The following is a 21527-nucleotide window of genomic DNA, read 5'->3' as shown; positions in this document are numbered from 1 at the left end:
TGAGTCTTCTATGTCTCTCTCTGTTTCTTCTGCTACTTCTTTCCCTGCTGCTTTCTCTCAATCTTCTACACTTATCTCTGTGTCTGATTCTCTCACTCTCTCTATCTCTGTTCCTGCGATCTCTACTTCTGCTACTTCTGGTTTTACTGTCTCTGCTTTCATTACCAGCTCTTCTCATTTCAAGAAGATATTATATAGACTTAATAAATCATGTCTTTCAGTATATATACTCTCACTCTTCTTATCAACTCTCAGAATGATTTATTATATAAAGACTGTGTGTAATATAACTATCTGAAGCTTGATCACAGATGCTGATTATTATATTCATTTTAAATATTCATAGTAAAGCAATTATTTATTTATATCAGAGAATCATCTTCTCTCTTAACAGTATCAAGATTATAAGTCTTTTTCTTTTTCATCTTTTCTTTCTGACACTGATTTTTCTGTTCTTAGAAAAAATTATTATGAGTTTTACTGTGTATGAAGTTATGATATTCATAGATATCAAGAAGCTTTTCATGACTGTAAAGTTTAATATTGCAGAGATATTTACTTTGATAAATTTCTTCAGAATGATAGATCTGTATCAGTCTATTCTCTGATATCTGTTATTCAACTTCATAATGCAGATGAAGAATATCTGTGTTTTCAGAAATGAGAATACAGATATTATACTCTTTTACACTTACAGATGTGAGACTTATACATCTTGTCTGAGATGTTATTATGAGAATGAGCTGTTCACACACTGTGTTCTGCTTTCTGTATTTCTCTGTATCTCTCTCTCTCTTTCTGAGAAGTCTTGTATGTGTTGTAATTACATATACAATTCTAAGGTCAGTGAGTGTTTATTCAGTAATTATTATTCCTACTTTTGTAGTTTTATATGCTAACAATAGTTCTTAGTTACTTCAGTGTCAGAGATTATTTTAATCAAAGATGATAATACTGCTGAGACTATCTTCTCTCACTCTCAAGCTTCTTCTATTGCTTTCTCTCTCTCTTCTGCAGAAAAGATTGTGTACATATCAGATTATAAGTATTCAGCTCTGAGTGACTCTTACTGTCATTTGTTCAGTTCTGTATCTTCTTCTTCTTCTGTTTCTTTCATCTCTGCTCTCTCTGTTCTAGCTTCTGATTCTGCAGGTCTCATGCTCTTCTTCAATTTCTCTATGTATACATGTGTGCATTTGTATATTAGCATTCCAGTCAATCTTGTGATAAATGACATTAATGTTATACACAGAGTGATAGAGAAATCAGAGACATGCACAGTATTGTTAAAAGAGCAGCTTATAGCTCTTGAATCTCTTGCAAATCTCAAGTTTTGAGATTTTCTTTGTTTTTGATGTTTTTCAGAGAACATGACATTGGAAATAGATTAAACATGTAGTGTATGAAAATAAATGACATATATATAATAATATTTATCTTTTACAGTTAACTCTTACAGTTAATAATCAATTCATTATTTCTTTTCTTTTCTTACACTTTTTCTTTATCTGCTAGTCACTACTCTTATATGATCTCTATATAATACAGTATTCAGTGACTAGGTTCAGCAGCTTCTATCTTTTATAATTCTGTCTCATACATTATACTATCTCTCTTCACCTGCTCAGATCACTATAGTGAACAGCTCATTGAAACTAATCTTGCTTAATCTCTGAGCATTTTCAGAGATTGAGATGGCTTGATCTCACATATCTGTGAATGTTTCAGATAGTTCATCCTCTGTGATCTCTGCAATTGAACTGATGTAAATAGTTGAATTTAACTCTGAATTTCTTTTTGTTCTATAATCTGACTTATATACAAGTCTGCTACTCTGAGACTGCTCTTTACTATGTTATACTCACTGTCTGTGATATATTATCATATAACTGACTACAGTCTCATCACTTATTAAAGTGTGATATTTATCTGATTTCTTCATTACTTCTCATTCTTTTCTTATAATTGTGAAAAGATCAGAATAAGTGAGATCATCTGATTTATAAGTGTCTATGATTTCTCTTACTTTGTAAGACTTTTTAATTATAAGTCTCTTCTTTTTCAACACTGACAATAGTGCTGTAAATAACTATAATTCACTCAGATCTTACATCTTTGCTTTTATAAGTTATAAATCATTGATTAAGTTATGTAAGATCTGTCTCTCTGATTATTATTATTATTATTATTCTTCAATTATAGATGTATGCAGTCAGAGACTATGACATCTACCTGAGAACTTTTAGTTCTCAGGGTTTTTCCTATGTTTGTAAAGTTAACTATTATACATTCATCAATTTCAGATATGCAAAATCAGAAAATTTCAGCTCAGAATACAAAAACTGTTTATAAATTGCAGTGTTTTAACATCTTTTGATACTTTGAAATCATTTGACAATATCATGACAAAGGAAAAGAGAAAAAGAACACAGTCTCAAAGATAGACACATTAAATAGATAGATAGAAAGAAGTTGAAAGAAAAAGATAAAGAAAAAGATAAAGTAAAGAGAGACTGTAATAAAACAAATTATTAAAAAAGAGTGTATAGCTGTTTTAACAGACTATATCTGATTGATTTCCTTCTCTTCATATTCAGATAATTCTGAATTTAGTCATTTTCTTATAGCTGCTTGAGTTTCTGATAGAAAGTCTATTAAGTATTTAATTCCTGTCTCAGTTGAGAATAAGAATCTCATATTTAATTGATTTAGATCATACTTCTCTTTCAATCTGACTCTGAGACTATTGTATAATACACAGTGTATTACAATATACTCAGAATTCTCATTTGTATTGCAGAATGAGCATTCTATTGAGTCAAATCTATCATCAAATCTTTGTATATAAGATTTGAAATAGCCATGTTCTAGTTTCAGCTGTATTATAGATGAGAATATTTTCTTTTTACATTTAATTAAATAAGATTTTCACTTGAGTTTTGTTTCAAATCTTGAATAATATATACTCTTCTTTTATTTCTGTCAGCTTTCATTTCACTTATCTAAATAAGATTCTTTTATTTTTCTCTTTATAAAAGATCAGAATATAATTTTTTGAATGAATCTGCTTAATTCTGCACTCTTTTTTACAGCTGAATCAGTCAATTCATTGTCATGAATATTCATATGAGCAGGAACTCAGTGCAGATGAATTATCAGCTTTGATATTCTTCTCTTTTGAATTTTTAAAACAGAGTTTAAGATCAGTTCAAGATTCATTTGATCATTATAAATCTGACTATTTCTAAGTCTTTTTAAAGCAGCTTGACTATCAGAGAATATTTATATCTCTTTCAAACAATTTTCTCTTTTATGAGATTTTATTTCAATGAGTTTGAAAGCTTTCACTATTACAAATAGTTCAGCATCAAAGACTTCACATTCAGAGCCTAGATTTCAGAAATCTGAGATAAAATTGATATTATCTTCAGTATAAGCAATGTCTGTATCTAATCTATTCAAGTTCTCATTTTTTGAGTCATCTGAATAAATCAGAATAGAGTCTTTTATATTAATTATAGAAATTCTCTTCAAATACTGTTCATATTCTTTCTCTTTTAATAATTCACTTATTTATAAGTCTATAAGAGATTCAAGCTTTTCTCTTCAGAGAGATAACTTCTCATGATCAACTTTTTCAATATTTAAAGAAGAAAATTGATTTTTAATCAGAGAGTATAGTCTGTACAGTTGAGAAGACATTTTCTTTGAAGAATTATTTTCATTTCAATCAAGAAATCTATTTCAATTCAGTTCATTTTCAGAGTTAATTGATGAAAATGAAGAAGAGACTCTTTCTCTGATTATATAATTTAAGCTCATCTTTACAACTCTCAGAGCATAGTTCATGCAGGCCTTTTCAAATTTAATAGCAGAAGAAGGAATTGAAGCTTCAATTTTCATTGCTTTAATAGAAGATGATTTGAATGCTCTCAGAATTCTTCTCAAGACTCTGTTTTACAGACTTTGAAAGAGTTCAGTGAAATTCTCTTGATTACTTCATTAAACTTGAACTTCATAATCAGCTACTGATGTAATACAGGCTATATATAACTGTCTCATAGTCTGGAAGAATAGACCTCTCTCTGTATTTGATAGTCTGATTATGTTATTCAATAGTCTTTCTGCCTTGACAGTTCTTTGTTGAATGTAATATTTAAAATTCAACTTGAAGTTTAATCATACTTCTAATTATTTGATATTTACACTGAGTTTAATCTCTCTATTTAAAAGAGTTAGAGATAGTTCTTTCTCATTGAATTTAGAAAAGAAATGAATTAACTCAGTTTTATTCATATTAAATTGAATTTGATTAATATCTACTCTAACAAAGATTTTCTTTGCAGCTTCTTTAATTACTTTCAAATTCTCTTTGATAGTTTTTGAGCTGTAGACTAGATCAATATCATTCACATAACTTAAAGATTACACTATTCTCATATTTCTATTTTTAAATAGATATACAGTGTATATTGTAAATAAAATGAGTGAGATTGAAGATCTCTGTGATACTTCTATTTTTATCTCAGTCTTGTCTTATTTCATTCCATCAAAGAAGAGTTGTATAATTCTTTTAGATATAAAACAGTTAACTCATTTTATTAGAGAAAGTGACAGTTTTAATATCTTCAATATCTGAATTAACTTTGACTTTGAAACATGATCAAATGCTTCTTTTATATCAATAAAAACTGCAGTTGAGACCAGACTCTCATGCTTTGTTATTTAAATATCATGAACAACTGAGAGAACAGTGTTAATTACAGAACACTGTTTTCTATCTCTCATTTATTCACTGAATAAAAGAGAATCATCTATAGAGTTTATAAAAGATAGTTAAGTAGCTATTATCTTTTCTAAAACCTTTTCTAGACAGTTCAATAGAGATATTACTCTATATAACTTAGAAATTAAAGTTTTTCTATTAGGTTTTACAAGAATCACTTCAGTGGCTTCTCTTCAGCATTCAGAATGATATTCATTTTTCAAGAGATTGAAAAAGAGCTTAAAATACTTATTCTTTAAGTAGAAATATATATTTTGAATAATCAAGTGATTAATTGAATCAGGATCTGCAGCAGTTTTAACAGAGCTTGAGAAGATAGCTGACTCTAATTTATCTTATGTAAGATCAGGCCATTTCCAGTCATTTTTATTAATATAGTTGAGAAGTGATATATTCTCTTTCTCTGAATCTGAATCTGAATCTGATGAGTTCTGAAAGAGAATTCTTATAAAAGCTTAATATTTTTTCTCAAAAGAGTTTACTGTATATGATTCATTCAGAAACTCATATTCTAAGACTGAAAGTTTTGCTACACTTCTTGTTTTAGTATAGTTAAAAGCTTTAAAAACTTTCTTTTCTTATACTTCTTTAAGAAATTTATTCCAGCAGTCTGTTTTAGCTCTTTTAATATCTGAAAAATATTCATTTCTGACAGCTTTGAACTCTTTATCAGATATTACATTATTCTTTCAATCTCTTCTAGCAGTAGCTAATTCTTTTCTTTTAGATGAGATATTCTCATTTCATTAAGATTTTGAATACTCAGAAGATTTTCTTTTGAAAATATTATCTCTAACACTTGTTAGAATAATAGATGTAATAAGCTTCACTCTATTCTCAAGTATTTCATTTGAGATATCTTGATCAGAATTTCAATATAGCTTATTCTGTCTTTCAGATTTTAACAGTTTTATACTTTCTTCAACTGCTTTTCAATCAGCTTTTTCAAAGTTATACTGATTAGAGAGAAGAGGATTTTCACTCATTTGTTTTTCACTTAGTTTAATATTAAATTGAATAATCTCATGATCTGATTCTGATGTCTCATTTGAATTAATAAATCAGTTTACAAGTCTTCTTTTCATTAGATTTTATGACATGAAGATTAGATTTATAATAGACTTCTGTTTCATATCTTTTCTAAAGAATGTTTGTTGATCAGACTTATTAATCAAATCTATTGAATACTCAAAGATTCATTCAATCAGATTATCAGCTCTCACTGCTCTCTTGCATTCTGAATTTCATCAGAGATGATGTGCATTGAAATCTTCTACAATTATAGAGTTTCTTGATGAAGTTATATTCAGAAATTCTCTATCAATTGTTCAGATATTGTTATTTTTCATCAATGACTTTTCATTATAGATATTTATAAGCTGTATAGTATCAAACTCATTTTTTTTATCTATAATATCACTCATCAGAATATCAGGGTCAGACATAATATTAAATCTTAGATTAAATTAATATCTTGATCTCTTTCTTTTATAGATTACTACTCTTGACTTTATCTCAGACTTTTGAGATAGAAAGCAGTAGTAGCTTGAATGAGAAATAATGTAATTTTGCTCAGCATCAAAATTCAGTTTCTGAAGTAGTATAAAATCAACTTTTTATTCAAATGTAATTTGAAGATAAGAATAAATACAATTTAAGTTTCTATTCACATTATTTTGAATAAATGTGATTTTTAAAGAGTTTTTAAACTTTTTTTGTTATTTTTGTTGTATATTCATACTAAAAGAGAGTAGAGATAGAGTAGAATCTAGTCACTATCATCAGATAGTAGATTATAACTATTTTAAAAAGTCAGAATCTCAACTGCTTATATTATATCTAGTTTATCATCAGAGTCATTTCTCAATTCTCTAATCTTAACAGAAGTTTGAGAATTCAAATTCTGTTTACATTTAACTGAAGAATTGCAGTTTGAAGATTTAGATAGTTGAGAGTGTCTTCTTTTTAAGCTTGTAGTTATATATCTACTGACTTGACTCTTCTCTTCAGTTCTAGATTAACTTTGAGCTTTATCTTTTCTTCAGTTCTTTTGAGTTCTAGAAGTAAACATACATTCTTTTAAGCTAGATGTATGTTTTTCTTTGCAATTAGAGCACTTAAGCAGAATGTGTTAACATATTTCACCTCTTTTTGAGCATGTTTCACATTTATACTCACTAGTTTTGTGATCTCTGATACAGAATGCACATTTTGAGTCTCTAAAATATAAGATTGCAAAGTGTTCATATCTTTGACAGTTTGAACACTGTGTTTGAGCTTTGAGATTCATTCTTAAGTCTTTGTATTCATGAACTCTCATTTTCAAACCTGCTACTCTTACTTCAGAGATCTTTGACTGTTCAAGTGTTTTTATATATACTAGAACAGAGGCATTTCTTCTGCTTTATCTGAACTTAATTGAATTTAGTTATACAGACTTCTTTCTCAGTTGAATAGAGTTGTATTCTTTCAATTCATTTTTGAGAAGTAGCATTTCTTCTTCACAGTCAAAAATTTCAACTGAAATATCATGAAGAATGAATTTATCTCACTTTTCATCTCTTTCAGATAGAATTATTATGTTTAGTAAAGATTCTACTACTGACTTTCAGAGATTCTTATTCTGAATAAGAAATTCAGTACTGAATTCAGACATTGTAGTCAGAATGATGAAGTTTTTAAAGAATGATAACTTAATTGAAGCTATAACTGATTTTTGAACTTTAATATCAGTTATTAACTGAGAAAAGAACTGCTGATTAATTTCATTTCTAATTCTGAAAATGAGATTTAAGTTTAGCTTGTTTCTTTACAGAATGTTCTGATTTGAGACTTTGAGAATAAGTCTTCTATTTCTGAAGATTTGAAAGTTTTTCTCTTTTTGCATTTTCTTTTTCACTTTTCTATGAATAGAGACATGAGCAGTATTCTTCTCAGTTTTCTCAGGATTTTGAGCAGGTTTTGAGATAGCAGATTTAGAGACAGCAGATTCAGCTGCTTGAGCATATGTTTTCTTCTGATTCAAAGAAGAAGAAGAAGTAGAAAAAAAGAGAGAAGAAGAGCAAGATGAAGAGTCAGTGATTATACTAGAAATTTTCAATGTTTTTTGAACTGTGTTTGAGATTCTAAGTTTGAACTTGATTATCTTCTGTAGTTATGTAGCCTGAGTATGAAGAATTAATAGAACTTCTTCATTTATCTCACTCAGACACTGCTTTCTAAGAATCTTAATTACTTTTTCAAGTTTCTGTATTTCAAGAACTTGTTATTTCTCTATTTCTTCTTTCTTTCTTCTCTTCAGAATTTCAATCTCAGAAATAGCATTTGAGAAAGCATCTTTTTTCACATTAACTGAGTGTATTTTTGAACTCATTATTTTCACTCAATGAAAAGTTAATCAGACTGTTTCAATTGAGATATTTCTAAGTCTGTTTTCAATTGAAAAGTTGATCAGACTGTTTCAAAAGAAGAATAAAAGACTTTTATATATAAAACATCTGATTTTTTTCACACTAGTTCAGTAACTAGATTAGATTTTTGAAGAGAATCTAATAAACTAAAATTGATTTTTAAGATAAATCAATAAAATCTTTACAGTCTCTTTCTTGGGATACAGTGAGAAAAAGTATGATATCAATTGATAATAAATCAGATAATATGACAGTTTTTGAGAGAAAAACTGATAAAAAATAAATCAATTTTCTGCAGAGAAATTAATTAAAACTATTCAATTTTATTCTAAATCATTCAATTCTTCTCACACAATAAGTGTGCAACTCAAATCAGTTAATAAAGAGTGTAAAAAAGAATTAAGTATTAATGAAAGCTCTTCAGTCACTGAAAAAGTAATTCTTACTTAAAAGAATATGAAATTATGATAGAAAACAACTCTGTTTTTAATTCTTTGTAAGAATATTGTATAAAACTCAGAGAAAAACACCTTACTTTTTTAAGAGAAGTAAAAAACTATTTCTAAGATCTTTTTTTTGCATTAACTGCTGCAGAAGAATGAGATAGAAACTGCTAAGATATGCACTACTATATACTCTCTATCAAGACTTTCTCTCTTCAGAGTCTTGATATTATAGAGAATATAAGTCTGTTTCTATATGATAATATAAATATTGCCAGCGAGATGTAGAGGAACTGGTTATTTATATCTCAAAATAGAAGACTTTGTCAATGATTATATTAATATAGAGTTAATTCTCAGATTCAATAGAAATCTAGTGTTACTGTTCTCAATCTCTTACAGAATCTATTGAATATTGAGATATTAAAACTAGATTTAATATATCTCACTGTACAGAGATCAAAGACTCAGTCAGATCTTGAGATATACTGATTTTATAGTTGTTAATGTGCTGTTGACTCATTGTTCACTGATTATGTATTGAATACTGTTACTGAGGTATCTTTTTGTATTGTTCTGCCGGGGATGGGCCAGATTGAGAAGAGTAGTACAAGGGTGAGACTTGGTGTTGAAGTCTAGATACACTGGCGACAGACTGTGGAGATTGCACTTCAGAAGAGTTCATTGATTATATGCTTGATATTCTCGCCGAGGTATCTTTTTGTATTTTTCTGCCGGGGATGGGCCAGATTGGGAAGGGCGGTACGAGGGTGAGACTTGGCGTTGGTGTTTTGGAACATCAAAGATGGACAGGGTTTTCGCGGAGGTCGCTCCTCGGATATCTCCACAACTACAGGTCAGGGATCTTCCAAAATCGAGAAGATTGGTGCATATGGCTGGTCACTTCACCTTACAATTTGTATGGCACTCTGGCCCGGGGTTGTGGTGTGGTAGGGGAGAACGGGGGATAATCCCACACAGGAGTTTCGGACAACGTCCGGTTCACGTTTGGCTGGATAACTCCACCACCACACAGGGTATGGGGTCGGCGATGGGGTCAGAATGCTCGTATGATCGAGGGCTTTTCGATGGATCTATCGGCAGAAAAGTATTACAGAGCTTACAAGATGCCAGCTTATTATCTGTCTGTAGATGAAATATGATCAGAATCTATACACGTTCATAATGTGTCTCTCTGATTCTTTCAATGCATACATTTTCAGAGAATGTGATTTGAGTATTTTATATGACTCAAACCACCTAGGTTGAAACTTCTCAGAACTCTCATTGTGTATGAGAACTCATATTCTCATCTTGAGACTCAATTTCTTAACTAGTGAGTCTTATATTCTTTTCAATTGAATTGCTCAGTTCAGGAGTAACTCATTAACTTTTGCACATGCATGGCTGATCTCTTTCAATCTTGATTTTATGTCTGCAACTGTTGTTTCCTCCCTCATCTTTTTCAAAGTATTCTCTGAAATGCGCGGATGCAATTCATACAACAGATAGAATGATGAACACTTAAAGACTACATGCTGCTGAATTCATGTGACTAATAGTGTCTGACTGAGATATTCATTTCATAATCTTATAGGCTTGCTCACTAGATATTTCATCAGCATATTACTCAAGATTTCATTCAAGTGTTTCATCTTTCTATTTATTCATGAGTGATATAATATTGTTCTATGATGTCTTGTCTGTAACTGGCTTATAAAATGCCTCACTGCTTCTTCTATGAGATTTGCACTGTTATCAGTTAGAATCTCATACAGCATTTCATAGTTGACATAGATCTCATTATATAGAAACTTTATTATCATCTTTTCTATCATTTCTGAAACTGCTTTTATGACTGATCAGTCAGTAGTGTAATTAATAGCAGTGATTATTCATTGATTTTCATTTAAAATCTGTAATAATATGTCTATGAGGTTCATCTCTCATCATTTGAATAATTGTATTACACACTTTATCTGATATTATACTTTTTTATATTCTAATTCTTTCTTAGATTCTTTTGTGATCTGATAATTCAGACACTTATAAGTATATGTCTGAATATTCTCAGTCATGCTTGATCAGTATACTCTTGATTTGAGTATACTTATGAGTTTCAGACTTTCTAAGTGACTGAATTCCTTGTGCATGTAAGTCATCAAGTTGTGTCAAAATAAAGATTCTAGATAGAGAGCCTCTATGTATTCTAGATCATAATAAAGTATAACATTGTTTTTCAATTTTCTCAGCTTGAAGTTCAGAAGCATCTCTTCTACTACTTTTATAAGACACTTATCATTCAATATCTTGTCATTCTTCAAGTGAGAGATTATAATATTCACTCATTCTGATTTCTTGCATTCTCTCAGTGTATTTAATGCAAACATCTCTTATATCTGATTCACAGAACTCTCACTCATGAAATTGAGTCTGTGACTGATTGTATCAGATATTATAATATTCAATTCCTTTCAGTATTTAATATGAAGATTGTACACTTGAAACTCTGAGATTCAATATACTAAGTGTTTGAAAGATTTTATTATTAATTATAGATAGATAAGACTTTCATAATCTATAATCACTATTATTATATATCTGTTGTTAATATATCTATCTTATAATATCAGTATATACTTGATCACTAGCAATTCTTTTTCATATACTGAGTAATTGAGCTCAGCACTTAATAGTTTTCTATTATTATATATCATCAGATACAGCTTGCTGTTCTTACTCATCTGTAGAAGAGTGTCTTCAATAGCTCATTTGAATGTATTCATCTTAATATAGAAAGGTTTATCACAATCTGATTGAATAAGCACTGAGAATATTATTACATATTTTCTCAGTGTGAGAAAAGCCTCTTCACACACAGCATTTCAGATAATTGAATAAAACTTCTTCTTTCACAGATTTGTATCTGTTTCTCTTAAGAGATCTGAGAGTAGTGTAGATATTTATATAAAATTCTTGATAAATCTGTAGTAATATAAGATTAACTTAAGAAACTGTTATATATAGTATATATTTCTCAGCTGCAGTTAATTCACTATAACATTCAATTTCTTCAAGATAAGATATATATAGTTATCACTTACTATATATTCTATAAACTTCAACTCTTCTGTTTTAAACACACACTTGATTGATTTGATATAGAGCTTATACTCTGTCAGAGTTATAAGTACTTTATTAAGATACTTCAGATATTTATTATATAAGTTTGAAAAGACTAGAATGTTATTGAGATATATAAGATATGAGGTTTCATTCTATTTATAAAGAATTGTATTCATCATTATTTGAAAGATAATAAGTGTATTTATCAGACTGAATAGTATTATCAGAAATTCAAACTTCTCTTATTATATATTAAACACAGTTCATGAGACTGATAGTTTATTTATATGAATCTATCAGTATTCTGAGAGAAGATCAATCTTTGATAGATATTAGATATTTTTAACTGTATTCAACTGTTATTAAATCTGTGACAGTGAAAATTCATTCTTAATTATAAGCTTATTAAGTGCTTGATAATTGATATATATCTGTTACTTCTCACTCATCTTTTTTATAAATAGAACTGAAAAGCCTCACACACTTGATAAAAATTGTATGAGACTATATTCTAAAAGATCTGTGATCTGACACTTCTATTCTTCAAGATATATTTATAACAGAGAGTATATATTCTGATTGACTGATTTTACATTTCTCATATCAATCTCATATATAAATTCTTGTTCTGGTGACAATTCTGATGAAAGATCTGTTTGAAAGATTTTTTTATACTTCTTCAGAAGCTTCTTCATACACTTGTTCTTCTGTATATTTTTTATCTTGATTTTCTTCACTTCTGAGTTCTGTATAATATACAGAATACTTTCAGATGAGATCTTGTAAATTATTCTTTTTACTTATTAATGTATAAGCAGATTTAATTCTTCTATATCAGAGATGTGAAATGTTCTTCTCATATCAGTTAATAGAATTATATGAATCATTTTCTTTTTATCAGTCAACTGTATATAATATGTACATCATTGAATCTACAGATTGAATCTTTGAAATCAATCAAGTTTAAGAATAAGATTGTATTTCATGTTCTACAGCTCTCATACTTAAATATAGCAAGATCATTCTCTGAAGTATAAGAGAACTCTTACTTTTACAGATGATATTAAATATTAATTATCAGATAATCTTATATATCAGAAATTCTTCACTCAGTGAACTTCTTTCAATCTTTGAATTATATAATTATTAATATATTGTATAGAAGCTTCTGTATCTGCTAATACTTTTACAGTCATCTCTCAATTCTTACTCAAGTGTCTCTTATACATTAACATTTCAGGTCTTAAGATATTGAGATGAGTGTTCACTTCATTCTCACTCATATCTCAGTCAGAAGCCTGCTTTCTCTTGACATTCACAGAATTCAGAGAGTCATTTAATACAGACATCTCTTTCACTTTGAAGACTTTTCATAGAATATCAGTGAGTGTCTCTGAGCTCACTGATTCTACTAGTTTTTTAACTCTCTTACTTCTCTTAACTGTGTATACTGAATATAATCTTTTATATCATGATTTTAATATCTGCAGTTGAAGCAAGCTTAATACTCATAATATTAAGATTTTCACTTAGAGAATTTCTTTTTCAGAGAATTCAGTGCTTTAGTAATAACATTCAGATCTAGATTCATTACATTCAAGTGTATAACTTATATTATAGAAGTCTGATTATCTATTCTTCACTGAGATATACTTAATTACAGTATTTTCTGTTATAATTGACTTACTTATTTGTGTATGATAAGAATATTATATACTTCTTTCACTGTGTCTGATTGTAAGATTAAGTATTTTCATTTCACTCTCAACTCAGATATAAGATTATGAATGAAGATCTGTAAATAGAAAGATATTAAAAGTTCTTCATTTAATATGAGATAGTGTAAGCTGAAGTGTATAAAGTATAATATAAGATTACTCACTTATCTACACTCAGTGAAGCATTTATAATACTTATCTTATATATTTACTTTCTCAAAGTTGTGCAAGATTCATTTGAAAAACTCATTTTATATTTATGAAAATAGATATTACTTCAGATCTGTGAGATTTATCTTTTCATTAGTTATTTATAATAACTTTGCTTTTTTACATAGAAATGCAGTAGATCTTAAGACTTATTAAAATTCTGTTAACTGTCTATCTGTAAGTTCATGTTTGATTCAATAATATAATTGTATCTGACTTAGTCAGCTGATTACAGTATTATTTTTTCAGTTATTATTGAAGCTTAATAGCTTCAGTAGATCTTTTAACTTGATATATTTCATACTCAGATTCTTATTCTGCACAGTGATCTCTGATAATATATATACTTCTGAAGAGATTATGAATGATTGTGATGAGATCTTCAGATTCAGTATAGTTATTTATCTGTATAAATATTTAATCTCTCACTACAGGTCTAAGATCTGATTTTCTTTATTCTTATTAATAATAATAATTGTGTCAGTGAAGCTCTTCATAGTGAATACTTAATCTGCAGTGAATATTAATTATTGTTTGACTTTTATCTCAGTCTGTCACTGTGTATACAAGATCTCAATCTTGTTTAGAATTCTCATACATGTACAGAGCTTCAATTCTGATTCAGTGATCTCAGCTGCTTTTCTTACTGTTTTAAGTAAACTCTCTGAGAGGTTCTGCATATCTTTCAGTTTAGATAGTAGAGAAGAGTGTTATTCATATTAGCTAGAGAAGGTATTCATTTCAGTAGTTTTCTCATTGATTGTATAATGTCTATTATTATATCACTGTATTATTATATCACTATATCACTGTATTACTATATTGTTATATGATTTCTATTATTATTGTACAACTCTGATAGTGATCACTCTCTCTTTTTATTCTTCTTTTGAGTAGAGAGTGAACTTCTTTGAATCTGATTCATCACTCTCATTCTCTTTCTCATACCTCATTCATTTGCATATGTGACATTCATCTGAGTGTGAAGTTTTCTCTCAATAAGTGAAGCAGTATTAATCAGATGCTCTTCTACTCACTGCTCTTTATATACTATCTTTTTAAGACATTCTAGAATCACACTGACATGATAACTATGAATTACTTTGTAGATAGAATTATCACATTCTGAAGAAGTCTGTACTTCTCACCAGTTTTTAGACATGCTATCAGATGTGATTCAAAGATTGCTTAAATCAGTGTATGATTACAGGTATACACTGGCTTCTTATATATTGTAATATCATACACTAAATTAATTAGCAGCTGTTATGGCCCCTTTACACTCATACACGTATGCTAGTAGTTCGGAAGCGGCCGCGTTATTATCCGACGGTCGTACGTTCTTCCGAACCATATACAGATATAAGACTTATATGTCTTATCTAAGATATTATTATAAAAATGAGCTGTTTATATACTGTGTTCTACTTTCTATATTCTCTCATGTCTTTCTCTCTCTTTCTGAGAAGTCTTATGCATGTTGTAATTACATGTATAACTTTAAAATCAGCAGGTATTTATTCAGAAACTATTCTTATCTCTGATTTTAAAATTTTTATATACTAATAATGATTCTTAGTTGCTTCAGTATCAGAAATTATTTTAATTAAAAATAATAATACTGCTGAGACTACTCTCTTCTATTTTTAAACTTCTTTTATTATTTTCTCTCTCTTCTCTGCAGAGAAGATTGTGTGTATATTAGATTATAAGTATTCAGTCTCAGATAACTCTCACTATTATTTATTCAGTTCTGTGTCTTCTCTCTCTTTCATTTCTTTCATCTTCATTCTCTCTGCTCTGACTTCTAATTCTGTGAATTCTGTGCTCTTTTTCAATTTTTCTACACACATATATACATATTTCTATATTGGCATTCCAGTCAATCTTGTGATAAATAATATTAATGTCATACATAGAGCAGTAGAGGAATTGAAGATGTGTATAATATTATTATAAGAGTGACTTCAGCATTTGAAGAAGATCTCTACAATTAATATAAAAGACTCTATTCTGATTTACTCAGATGGCTCAAAAAATAAGAATTTGAATAGATTAGATGCAGGCATTGCTTATACTGAAGATAATATTAATTTTATCTCAGATTTCTGGAATTTAGACTGTGAATCTGAAGTCTTTGATACTGAACTATTTGTAATAGTGAAAGCTTTCAAACTCATTGAAATAAAATCTTATAAAAGAGGAAATAGTTTAAAAGAGACATGAATATTCTCTGATAGTCAAGCTGCTTTAAAAAGACTTACAAATAGTCAGATTTATAATGATCAAATGAATCTTGAACTGATTTTAAACTCTATTTTAAACATTCAAAAGAGAAGAATATCAAAACTGATAATTCATCTGCATTGAGTTTCTGCTTATATGAATATTCATAGCAATGAATTGACTGATTCAGCTGCAAAAAAAAGTTCAGAATTAAGCAGATCTATTCAAAAAACAGTATTCTGATCTTTTATAAAGAGAAAGATAAAAGAATCTTGTTTAAACAAGTGAAATAAAAGCTGACAGAAACAAAAGAAGAGCATACATTATTCAAGATTTAAGACAAAATCAAAGTGAAAATCTTGTTCAATTAAATGTAAAAAGAAAATATTCTCATCTATAATTCAGCTGAAACTAGAACATGATTATTTCAAATTCTATATACAAAGATTTAATGATAGATTTGATTCAACAGAGTGCTCATTCTGCAATGTGAATGAAAATCCTGAGTATATTGTAATGCATTGTGCATTATACAATAGTCTCAGAGTCAGATTAAAGAAGAAGTATGATTTAAATCAATTAAATATAAGATTCTTATTCTTAACTGAGACAGGAATTAAATACTTAATAGACTTTCTATCAGAAACTAAAGCAGCTATAAGAAAATGACTGAATTCAGAAGTATCTGAATATGAAGAGGCGGAAATTGATTAGATATAGTCTGTTAAAACAGCTATACACTATTGTGATTCAAAGGTTGCTTTAGCCAGTGTATGATTACAGGCGTACACCGGCCTCTTATATATTATACTGTGGCGGGCTGCGCCCGATCAATCATATAGACTATTCCATTACACTCCATAGATTCTTCCATTCCCGATCGCCGATCCGCGGCCGCTACGAACGCGTACGCTCCGATCCTCGGCCATTCCCGATCGCTGATCCGCGGCTGCTACGAACGCGCGTAGCGTACACTCTGATTCTCAGCCATTCCCAATTGCTGATCCTCGGCCGCTACGAATGTGTGTATATTCTTTCACCCTGAAGCTCCACCACATACACCATCACATATGTGTATAAATATTCATCTTGATCACTGATTCTTGCACTTTCTCTTCTTTTCTTCTTTAATGTTTTTATCTTTGTTATATAAGATCTATCAATATTATACTGATCTATTCAGTGTAGATCTCTTACACTATAAAAATGTTCATTGTCTCCTTATTAGGAAACAATTATTCATGCATTGTCTTCTCATCAGAAACAATTATTCATTGAGAGATATTCAAACATGTAACAACATGTAAGAAACAGTCACACAGTTAAGCAGACACTGAGTTCTCAGATAGAAGCTTGCTCACCAGTCACTCTGACCCTGTAACAAGATCTTACAAAGAGAATAAAATCTTATAAGAGAATGTCAGTGAAAGACCTGAGAGTTCTGACACTCAGATGTATAAGAATATGATTACACTTCTTCAGATTTCACAGATATCATACATCTGATAATCAATATAATCATGTCTAATGATAATATGAAACTCTCAAATATGAGCATAGATGCAGTGTCACAGTGACTCTGAGTAATATTGAAACTACAATAATAACAAATAGCTGATATGCATGTAACTCAACAATGTCAATATGAAGAGATTCAATGATTATCATAACAAGAAACTCATACAATTTCAACATCTACAGAATTGAATACAAAAGCACTGAAAGAATGCTTAGATGCTTCTGCATATTTTAATACTTCTGATCTCACTCTCTACTCATCATGAAGAATAGAAATGCTTACAAAACTGAGTGTAGATGAAGATTTCATCAGTTCATTAATCAATCAAGATTGATATATCAATGAATGATTGAAGAATTGTGTGAAACAGAAGTTTCATTCATGAATGAAAGCATGTGAATCAGTATTATGAATATCTGATAATATTATGAAACATCTTGATATTCTGTTCTGAGACACTGTCATACAACAGAAAGCATTAGATCAATTATAGAGTGTCTGACAGAGAAACACTTCTCTTATAACATTCATCTCTGACTTCAACATCAAGATTCTAGAAGCAGGTGATCAGTCTTGAGAGAATTAAATGAAGATTAGCATACTCAAGAAGACATTGACTTTCAAACTCTTACAGACTCTTGTAAGTGTAGATGAAGACTCAACTTATGAAGGCTTCTGTATACAGCTTCAGACAATGAATGACTGTCTTATCAAGCTCAAGAACATACAGAACAGTGGCAGAAGACATTACATCTCAGTGACTCATACACCTGTGCCAAGGAATAACAATAATGCAGATGTCATGAATTAAGTAGACTCAAATGTCTACACATAAGCAAGAATCTTCACTGTCTGAACAGGCTTTCAAGTCCCTGAGATCACTTCTGAAGAAGTCATTAATTAACATCAATGTAGAGTGTGTATCAACTGTAACTGATCAGAATACATTACTTTCAACTGCTGATCAACCTATATGTCTTCTTGTTCAAAGAATGAATCAGTGCCTGTCCACGCCAATCACATTGCATTAGAGAAAGATTCAGAGAATAACTATGAGAATGTTTCAGTGAAACAGAGAAAAGATTAGCTTCTGTTCAAATTTGTAAACAGAAGCTTGAAGAGATCAGATGACAACAATTTGAAGAGAAGATGATAATGAATGTGATTCTTGTATTCACTGTGATTAATAATATATATAATATGAAGATTATGATAGACAGTGATCTATATCACTATACAATGATAAAATCTTCAGTTGTAAGATATCATAATCTTCAGCATATCTCTCTATCAAAACCCTGACTTCTTGCAGGATTTGATGATTCAAAAGACATTTGTACCTGTTACATGATGAAGCTGATCATAGATGTAGAAGGACATCAATGTGAAGATGCCTATGCATATGAAGTTGATAATCTTGATTATAATCTTATGTTAGAACTTGCCTGGCTATCTGAATAAGACATCTTATTAAATACTTAAAACAGAAGCTTGATATTTTCTAACAATGATAGAGTTCATGAAGATGACATTCACAAGATCATGAATCTGACACAGATCTCTGTCAATGTGTACAAAATACTCTGAAAAAGAAGTCATCATCAAAATCACTGACAGAGTTATTAACAGTAAGATTATGTGTCAATCTATTTCATCAGTCTAGCTGATATTAAAAAGACTCTAGAAAAGTTATTCTGTGTTACAATAACAGATTCTTATACAAAACTCTCTCAATAATATCATGAATATCTAGATGTCTTCTGATAAGATAATATTATGAATATACTCTTCTTACAAGATTCTGAAGTGAATCACAGTATCAAGTTAGAGAAAAAGAATGATAAGAATTCTGAACTGTTATAAGACTCTCTTTATAACATGTTCTGAGATGAACTTCTTCTTCTTTGAAAGACACTCAATGATCTGTTGAATAAAGAATTCATACATATTAGTAACTTCTTCACTGCAGTCTCTATTCTCTTTGCAAAGAAATCAGATAAAGGACTCTGATTCTGTATGAACTACTGAGATCTGAACAGATTGACAAAGAAAGATTGATATTTCTTATCTCTCATCAATGAAACCCTAGCATGAATCAGATAAGCTCAATGATTTATAAAACTAGATGTCATTGCTGTGTTTCATAAGATTCATATCACTGAAGAAGATGAATGACTTACAGTATTTCAAATATATTATGATCTCTTTGAATGAATAGTCACACTCTTTGAACTGGCTAATGCTCTCAGTATATTTCAGAAGTATATCAACTGAGCACTCTAAGACTTTCTTGATAAGTTTGTATCTGCTTATCTAGATGACATTCTCATCTTCACTGATGAATTCAGAAAAGAATATCAGAAACATGTACAAAAGATATTATAACAGCTACAAGAAGCAGAACTACTGATAGATATTGATAAGTGTGATTTTGAAGTCAAGAGTATCAAGTATCTGAGTTTTATTATAGAAGCTGATAAGAGAATTCAAATGAATTCTGAGAAAGTCTCTGCCATTCTTGAATAAGAAGCTCTGTGTACTGTGAAAGATGTATAAAGCTTCATCAGATTTGCTAACTTCTATCAGTGATTTATATGAAACTTCTCAGATATTATGAGATCACTTACAGATCTTACTAAGAAAGACTCAGTATTTTAATAGTCAGTGAATACTGAAGCTGCATTTATACAGATGAAGAAGATGTTCATCAATATCTCTTTACTGATAATATTTAATTCTGATTATGAGACAGTGATTGAAGCTGATTTCTCTGACTATATGATAGAAGAAGTGATATTGTAATATAATAATGAAGATGTTCTACAATCATGTGTCTTCATATCTAAGAAACTGAGTCCTGCTGAATACAATTATGAGATCTATGACAAGGAACTTCTCATGATTATATGCTATTTAGAAGAATAAGACTCTGAACTCTGAAGTATCTCTGAATTTGAGATAGTTACAGATTATAAGAATCTCAAATACTTTATAACTATCTGTAAACTTACTGAACAACAGATGCAATGATCTGAGTTTCTAAGCTACTTCTATTTTATAATACACTACTGTTCTGGCAGTCAGAACTCAATGATAGATGCTCTCTTACAATGAGAGTAAGATATGTTATCTGATGTAACAGATACTCACTGAATGAACTGAGAGCACTGACTCTTGAACCTGAAGATATTAATTAATCAAGATAGAACAGCTCACAGCATTATACATACTTCTCTGATTAGAACTGATATTGATATCTTCACTTTCTCTACACTGAATAAACTATGATATATAACAGCTCAGACTGATGAACTTCTTCAGATTCTCACTGAAGCAGTATATTAAGAAGCACTCTGATTTCTCTCAGAACTATATATTAGAACTGATATCTCAGAATGCTTAATTGATAATAATAACACTCTATAATTTTATAAACAATACTGAGTCTCTTACTCTGAACTCTTACACACTCAGATAATATAAGAGATACATGATTTGTATATAACTGATTATTCAGGCTGTGAACAACTGTATAGAATAATCTTCTGAGAATTCTACTGATCTGAGATATTAAACAGCATCAGACACTTCATCTGAAACTGCAATCACTGTTCTTCTATTATCTTATGAAAGAACTGTAGAAAAGATCTACTGAAATCACTTAATGTTTCTGATAGAATCTGATAAGATATAGTAATTGACTTCACTATTAATCTATCTGAGAGTAAGAGCTGCAGAAATATTCTGATTATCATTGACTAACTGAGTAAGAATATAATATTGAAATCTTGTGATAAGATAAATGCTGAACAAGTCACTGAAGCCTTCTTACAGAGTTCATTCTATCAGATATATAAATTACTGAGATTAATAGTATTGAATCAAGACTGTCAATTTGTGAGTGCTCTCTGAACAAGAATCTGTCAAGTTCTTAAGATTATACACTGTCTGTCAACTGTCTATTATTCTGAGACTGATAATGTATCAGAACAGATAATTCAGACTGTAAAGAATTATCTTTATAAGTTCTATAATCACTTATAAGATAATTGATATGATCTTCTTCTACACACAGAGATTGCTATCAAC

Source organism: Blastomyces dermatitidis (genome assembly GCF_000003525.1).
Source record: "Blastomyces dermatitidis ER-3 genomic scaffold supercont1.5, whole genome shotgun sequence".
Classification (NCBI taxonomy): domain Eukaryota; kingdom Fungi; phylum Ascomycota; class Eurotiomycetes; order Onygenales; family Ajellomycetaceae; genus Blastomyces; species Blastomyces dermatitidis.
Note: the sequence above shows the minus strand (reverse complement) of the source record.